Source organism: Corvus brachyrhynchos, unplaced genomic scaffold (genome assembly GCF_000691975.1).
Source record: "Corvus brachyrhynchos isolate BGI_N302 unplaced genomic scaffold, ASM69197v1 scaffold70, whole genome shotgun sequence".
In the NCBI taxonomy this organism is placed as follows: domain Eukaryota; kingdom Metazoa; phylum Chordata; class Aves; order Passeriformes; family Corvidae; genus Corvus; species Corvus brachyrhynchos.
The window spans coordinates 4363015-4370458 of record NW_008236217.1 but is presented as its reverse complement, the minus strand read 5'-3'; positions in this window follow the sequence as shown (position 1 = coordinate 4370458).

The following is a 7444-nucleotide window of genomic DNA, read 5'->3' as shown; positions in this document are numbered from 1 at the left end:
AGCAGGACAACTTTGAGTTTAAAGCTAAGTCTATGTTTAAGTGTTTTGCTACATTGGTTCCTACATGATTTAGCTGGTGTCACACGGTAAGTTATGGAAAGAGCAATACATAAGTGGAACCCAAGGCTCCTAACTCATGCTTGGAAACTTGAATCTGGAAACGCTTTTTTTTTCCTGTTCTTGCAGTACATATGACAAAACAAATATCCATCTACAGCTGACTGTGTCCTTAACAATTTTACAGATTTTTTTGTATTCTCTCCCCACATGTGAGCTGCTGAACATATTAAGACTGCAAAGTATTTTCAGCCTCCAAAAAGGAACATTCCCCTACCAAGTGCAGTGCAAATGAGCACTGAAAATGCTCTGCAAATCCCATGTTGCTGCTCTGGGTTAAAAAAAACCAAAACCTTTTACCAGATTCAGAAGAGATTTATTACCCAAAGACCAGCTTTTATTCAACTTTGTTACATAGTTACACAGTGTAACACAGAAGTGTTGATGTTTTCACTTATAACAGGAAAAGAATAGGTCACTACAGCACTAAGACTATCCTTATTATCCTGACTGTAATATTATAATTTTTATTTGCAATACTGTGCTTTCTGTATGTCAAATGGGATTTGGTGTGTTGTATTTACATATGTTCAAAACCAACCCAATCTCAAAGCTTTTAGATGATTTGGATTAAATCCTTATTTAGAAGTAAAACATGCTGAAGTTGACAGTAGCCTTAGCTGAGAGGTAATTGAATACAACTAAAATTATAACTTCAGTGGTCCAGCTGGATTCTTAAAGTTGTTTGGGGGAACAGATGCCATTCATTTCAGAAGGAGGTAAAGCCAAACTACTTTTGAAGGCTTGGGCCTAGTTTCTTTTCATTTAGTTAGGTGAAACAAAATACCAAATTCTTACTGAGAGCTTAATAAGTTATAGCAAATGTTTGAATGATCTTAGTCTAAAAAGAATTTTTTTCTTGCAATGAGACCCACACTTTTGTTTCATCGGAACTATGATGGGTCCTTGCCCTACCTGCATGACTGCCCTGTGAAATGTGGGTTATTCCCACTGCTGCATGTGTTGACTGCTGAGGGGGCCCATCCTGAGGGGACTTTAGGTGAAAGCACAGGACAGGACCCCTTTTCTTGGCAGACATGCAGTCTGATATCCAAGGGTGCTACCTCTGCTATGCTTTCTCCCTCCTTCCAGCAAGGGCCTGGGCATCTGAACCCTTCTCCTTGGCCCCCATTTTTCTGTAGGTCCAGGTTGGCTGCCTGAGATCAAAATATGGCCTCACCAGGTTCAGTGTGTCCATGAAACATGGGATTCACGGAGTCTGGAGAGATTGGCATGCACAACTGGGTAGAGAAACTGAATGGAAGAGAGCTCCAACAGGGCAAGAAAAAAATGTACTCAAAAAAATTGAAATTAATTGCAAAAAATTTGAAAGGCCACAGAGAACAGTCTGGGGGTTTGATATCTCTCCATATGTTCAAAACTCCCACAGATGGAGTCATAAGTCCCACAGGATGAAGTGAAGAGATGAAAGAAGGCAATTCATGAAACTACTACTGCTGGCTGTGTCTCTAACTAGGAGAAAGAGCGTCATTAAGCTGTGGCCTGATAATGGTTATGAAGATTAAAGCTGAACAAATAATTCCCATATATTTTGTTTTTACTCTAATATGTGTTTTGCCTCTTTTTCCCCTCATAAGAACTTCCACACTCAGACCACATTTTGCCCTAGCACATTAATTATTTGGGTGTGCTCATATAGCCATTACTTGCATCGTTGGTAAATCCAAATCATCTTGCTTAGGTGTAAATGGTTAGAGGAGTCAGTTGGCAGCATATGGGCTCCCCAGTTAGCACACCATCACTTCCCAAACAAATATTTGGCCATACATATTAAAAGTGGGACCTTTTACGGTGTTCATGCTTACAAACATCCATTTTGCTCTGAAATAGCTCTGAAAGACAATAAGGGAAAAAGAAGGGTCGATGATTGTGGCACTTCTGCAACTGGATGAATGTTTTTGCAGGTGTTGGGATGATCCTGTGTGCGTGTCGCCGGTGGTGGAATCCTGCATGTTGGTGAGGTTTGCATGGTGTTCTGTTAATGCATTTGTGTGAGCACGAGTGTGTGACTGTTCAAAGATGTGTCCTTCATTGTATTATCCCGTGTTACACTGTGTTGAAGACACTGAAATTCAGACTCAGCTTGGGTACAAATACATAGCTTTACTTCTTTTTGTTTTGGTTAAATATATACTATAAGCTAATCCTGTCATCAAACATCCCTTGTTCAAATACAGCAGAATGCCTTTCATTTGCTTTTAATTTGAATTTAATACATTTTTCTCAAAAAAAGGAAAAAGAAAAAAATAAACAAGCAATTATTCTCTTAATTTTAATTGTTCTTACTGTTATTTTGAATACAAGGGGGAAAAAGAAAGGCAGAAAAAAAAGGGGAAAATATAAACTAATAAAGGGTATTGAAAAAGAATATAACATCTGAGGTGGAAGAAAAGGCCAGACTCCTAGAGTCAGAAATGTCCAAAATTTACATCACCAAATAATTTCTGCACCAGGACTTTGAAGGAACTGGCACCAGAGGTTCCAAACTCAGAAGTTTACTTACACAGTTCTTACTGTTAGACATGTGCCCCCTTACAGGTCTAATCTTTTGCATATTTGTAGAAGTCTATCCAAAAACCGTCTAGAAACCAGCTCAATGACAGCCTTCTGAAAAAGCCGTGCCTGAGGCAGTTTCCTGGCTACTTATCTGCCAACCTGGATGACTCTTTATTCAAAAGTGCAGCTCTTGTAGCAGTTTTCATTTCCTGCAATTAAACTAATAATTCTCCATTTGCCACTGGGCCTTAATGTTTTGCTATCAGCTGCAGAATTGGGTATTTTGCATTTTCCTTCTCTACAAGGTCTATCTTAGCATAAAAGCTACTAAGAGCATCCTTTGGTAAATACACCTTGCTTTTATCCAGTTTTTCTCCCTATCTTCATTTACTCCTTATTTCAGTAGTTTTAAATTCATTGTGCTTTACTGAGATCTGATTTGCTCTCTCTTCTCCTTTATGAAATATATGTTATTTTTACCTATTTTCTGTGAGACTGTCCCAGATGAGACAGATTCAAATTATTTACTTCTGGGTTTAGAATCTCCAGTGCTGGTTCCTTCAAAGTCCTGGTGCAGAAATTATTTGGTGATGTAAATTTTAGGCACGTCTGACTCTAGGAGTCTGGCCTTTTCTTCCACCTCAGATGTTATATTCTTTTTTAATACCCTTTATTCCTATTTTCTTTTCTTTTTTCTTTTCTTTTCTTCCTTTTTTTTCCCCCTTTGCATTCAAAATCAATGTACATTTTTGAAATATGAACACCAGAAATGGATGTAGCTTTCCAGTTGAATAAGTGGCAAAAATATTTTCCCTGTTCTACTTGGTCTTTGCCTGTGTATGTGTGGCCAAAGTATAAGTGCTTTTTGATAATCCCGTTGTAGCACTTGATGAATTGTTCAATTAATTATTGCGTTATGACCCTTTACAAATCTTGATTAGAGTCACTGCTTCCTGTGTTCTCATATTTCGTGGAATTAAATGGTGTGTTCTTAGGGAACACCACCTGAAATATTTATGTAATCTGAAGACCTCAGCAGTTTTGGTATTTTGTTTCACCTACATACAGCTACTCAACATGGCTGCAATGGCAAGAGCCCCTTATAGGACCTTTCTGCACTACTCTCTTTAGCCACCCACAGAGAAGATCTTTCACCTATAGCTAATACTGCAATCAAAATAGTTACTATGCTCTATTTACAACTGCTTTTTATCTATGATGGATCTATGGTGAAAAGATTCTTGAGACAAGAATGGACAGACTCAATATACATGTCAGCAGAAGAATTTAAATTTTGCTCAGAAAAGCCTTTAATTATTTTCTTGATCCTGCTCTCAAGGAAAACTAAATTTCTGTCTTTGAGAACATATTTTTGTACTAGCTTTCCTACTAAATTTCTTAATAAGTGCTCTCTTAGAATTGAGATATAAAAAGTCTACAATATTTTTCTTCCGAAGTAAATAATGTAACTTTGATCAATTACTTTGTTGAATTCTGCAAATATTCTCTCCTTCCTTTGGGCCTCAGAATTACTGTGGCACTTTGATGTACTTGAGGGTGGCAGAGGGAGATACCCAACTACTACCCTGTGCGTCTCAGAAGTATTGAAGTGCTTTTTACATAAAGCTGGTTATATATCTTTATTTATTGTTTTGGACTTCCAAAATTATACTAAAATGCCTTTGATTCCCACATTCAAAAGCAACTAGCAACAGAGCCTCTGTGTTTTAAGCAACTCAGCACACCTTCAGAGGACTAGTTCCTGTAGTGTAAGTCTATGGAGATGTAATTCTATAATTCATTAGAAACAGGCTTTTATGTGGTGCTGTTTTTCAATTTATTTATAAAACTTTGGAGGGAAAGGAATATTCCTGCTACTGAATTTTGGATCCTAAGTGAAAAACAACATGGCTGTTTGGAGTAGCTCCTCTTAAAGACTTTTAGACCCTGCTTAAAACTTCAGTTTTCTGTATGGCTTGCAACTTATTGCTGTGTTAAGAAGATGTTACTAGATAGTCTATAATCCTGTTCAGGTTTGATCTTGAAGAAACATTCCTGGACAACAGTTATGCATTTCTCTTCAGACATAAAGCGTGCGCTAAGGCAAATTCCCTGCATCAACCTCTCACTAAGAACTGTGGCTACAACCTTTAATAACTTATACCTGTGTGAGTCCCCTTGGGACCACATTCTTACATGTAATGAGGAGCCATTTTCAATATAATAAAGTTTGTGTTTTCAAATTCAGTGAAAGTTTATAAGATATTTAAAAGCTGGTTATTTTTCACACCATCAAAGATGGTTAACTAAGTCCTATTTTGTGTCCTTTATTAATCTCTCAGTGCCGTCTTGCTGTGATCTCCTCAGATTCATTTCCAGTATAAGTAAGTTAGTGGAATATTAGTTGTGTCTACATTTTTTGTGCCAAAATTAGATTAAAGTTCTTTGTTTGTTAGAAATCAAGTTGCTAGTAATTAATAAAAATCTAGCTGCCTGACCTTTGTTTAGAATTAGTATTCTAGGCTCTTGGGTTGAAAAGTAAAACTAGACACCACCTCTAAAAGAATGCATTTCACTCTGTAAACGGAAGTGGTGCAATCTCTTTAGACAGCCTGGGGTTCCTTGTATGGAGTAGAATGTGTTCAGCCAAATACTGCTTCCAGTCTCTTAAACCACCTTCTGAAGGGAGCTGATGGATGACACATAACCAGAGGATGAGGTTATTTGCACCACATGTCCTAAGTGGCTTTCACAGAGTTGCTTTTTTTTATGCTGAAGTGTAAACTTGTCTTTCCACCCTGCTTTCTCCTGGGAGGTGTGCATCACTCCAGTGTAAATAGGATGTAAATTTGAGTTATGTCTCTGTGTCCATTGTTATGTGTTGCTTAAAAGACTGCTGTGAGACGATCAGTACATTGACAGCTTCAACACATCACAGAGAAACAGTAACAATTAAACTTAGAGGGCTGTGGTTCAAACAAGCCTGAAAGACATCTGGCTAATGATGTGAGTAGTGTAGCCATAGGTGTACAAGTTGCTCATTGACCATTGCTACTATCTCAGTTAAGAGGGTGTCTATTAGCTGCTAAATATATAATAGTGATTTCTGCTCCTGGTAGGACACAGTCTGACTTTATCTTATAAGTCTCTAATGATTAGTTTTAACAGCAAAATCAGTAGCTTCCAACAACCTTATATATATGGTCTCAAAAAAACAAATCTATGGAAGAATGCAAAAGAAAATTATCTCAAATGATTGCTGGAAAAAAGACAATGAAAGCTGTTTTCTGAGGCTTGGCTGGTTAGAATGCTAATTTTCTTAGAAATTCAGTCCCAGATATAATTAAAATGTCATTAGACTTCGGCATCACTGAGGTTTGTGTTAGGTTGAACACACAGCCAAAAGGAAATGTGTTTTAGAACTTTTGTAACAGAAGGCCAGCCCAAGAACTTCTTTGATCTTTACTGGATTGCTTTATAGGCAACCTATTTCACAACTGCATTTAGTCATCTGTCTTCATGATAAAAAGCACATTTGGTGTACGTCTGTGCATTGTAAAAGTGGTAAGCAGGTCATGGCACAGCACCGTGGAAGGAGAATTTTAAAACTAATGGGACTGTGCTTGCTGAGAAAAAAAGTCTAATAGGAAACGGAGACTTTGGAAAATTCCAATTGTGATGGTTTGAGAGCTGCCCTAAGTATAAAAATACATATTTTTCTCACTTAACTCAGAAGCTGGTTATACAACTCAGCTATACCACTCTTAGTCTTTCTGTGGTCAACAGAGAGACACAGGCATTTCCAGAGAATGACTTCTCCCGTCTTAAAAGCAAGTCTGAAATGAGCAAGACCCAAAATGCTTACCAAAGACCAAAATTAACAAAACATGACTTTAAAGGTTGCAGTGACGGTAAATGACTGAGTTGTCAGAGTTCACACATTGTTCTGATAAGTCTGAACACAATTTTTTCCTTAGTGTTGCCATGTATCCAACCTTTTGAAGGCCTTTTGAGTCTTTCCTGCTTAATCTCTAGGAGTTAATAATTTGTTCTTTCACTAGCAAGTTGTTACCTGCCCTCATAATTCAACGTGGCCAAAAAAACAAATGTGAAAAATGCAGATTCTGAACACTAGTAGTGAAGAACAAAGAATGAATGCCTAAAATCCCAGAGCGAATGAATGAGGACACTGAGCCCATCACACAGAAGCAGAGAATGTGCTAAATTCGGGTATAGATTTGGATGTTTAAGTCAATCCTGGACTCAGATTCTGAAGGGAAGTTAATTTCCCATTGACCTTCTAAGCTCTGTAAGAGCAAGATAAACCCAGACAGTCAGGCTGGTAGGGTAAAAAGTGCAAATTAGCCCACCTCTTGTACCACACCTCATTTTTTAGAGGTTCTAAGAGTGATACAAGACCCAATGAAAACACCCAGGAATTCCTTCATGTCAAACATTTGCCCACAGGTTGGATCATCAGTACAGACTTCTGTCAAAAATTGCAGATACTAAAGAGTAGGAAAAGCAGTGGCCAAGTAACAATGCAGGCTTTGGACAAGGATGGTCTTACCCTTTCCTGCAGGTTTCACACATATCTCTTGGGAGCCATGAACTCAGACTCTTGAAAGTTCAGTTCTGCAGTGAGGCTGCTAAAATGATCTATAAAAATTCTCTATCAAGTCAGTGTCTCTCTTGGATGTCATTTCTTATTCTCTTGCTGCTATACTCCAATGTCTTTCTCTTAAAGAAGTGCCATTATCTGTCCCCCATGTGTGACACCAATGATGCCCTTCCTGCCTTCTTCTCTCTT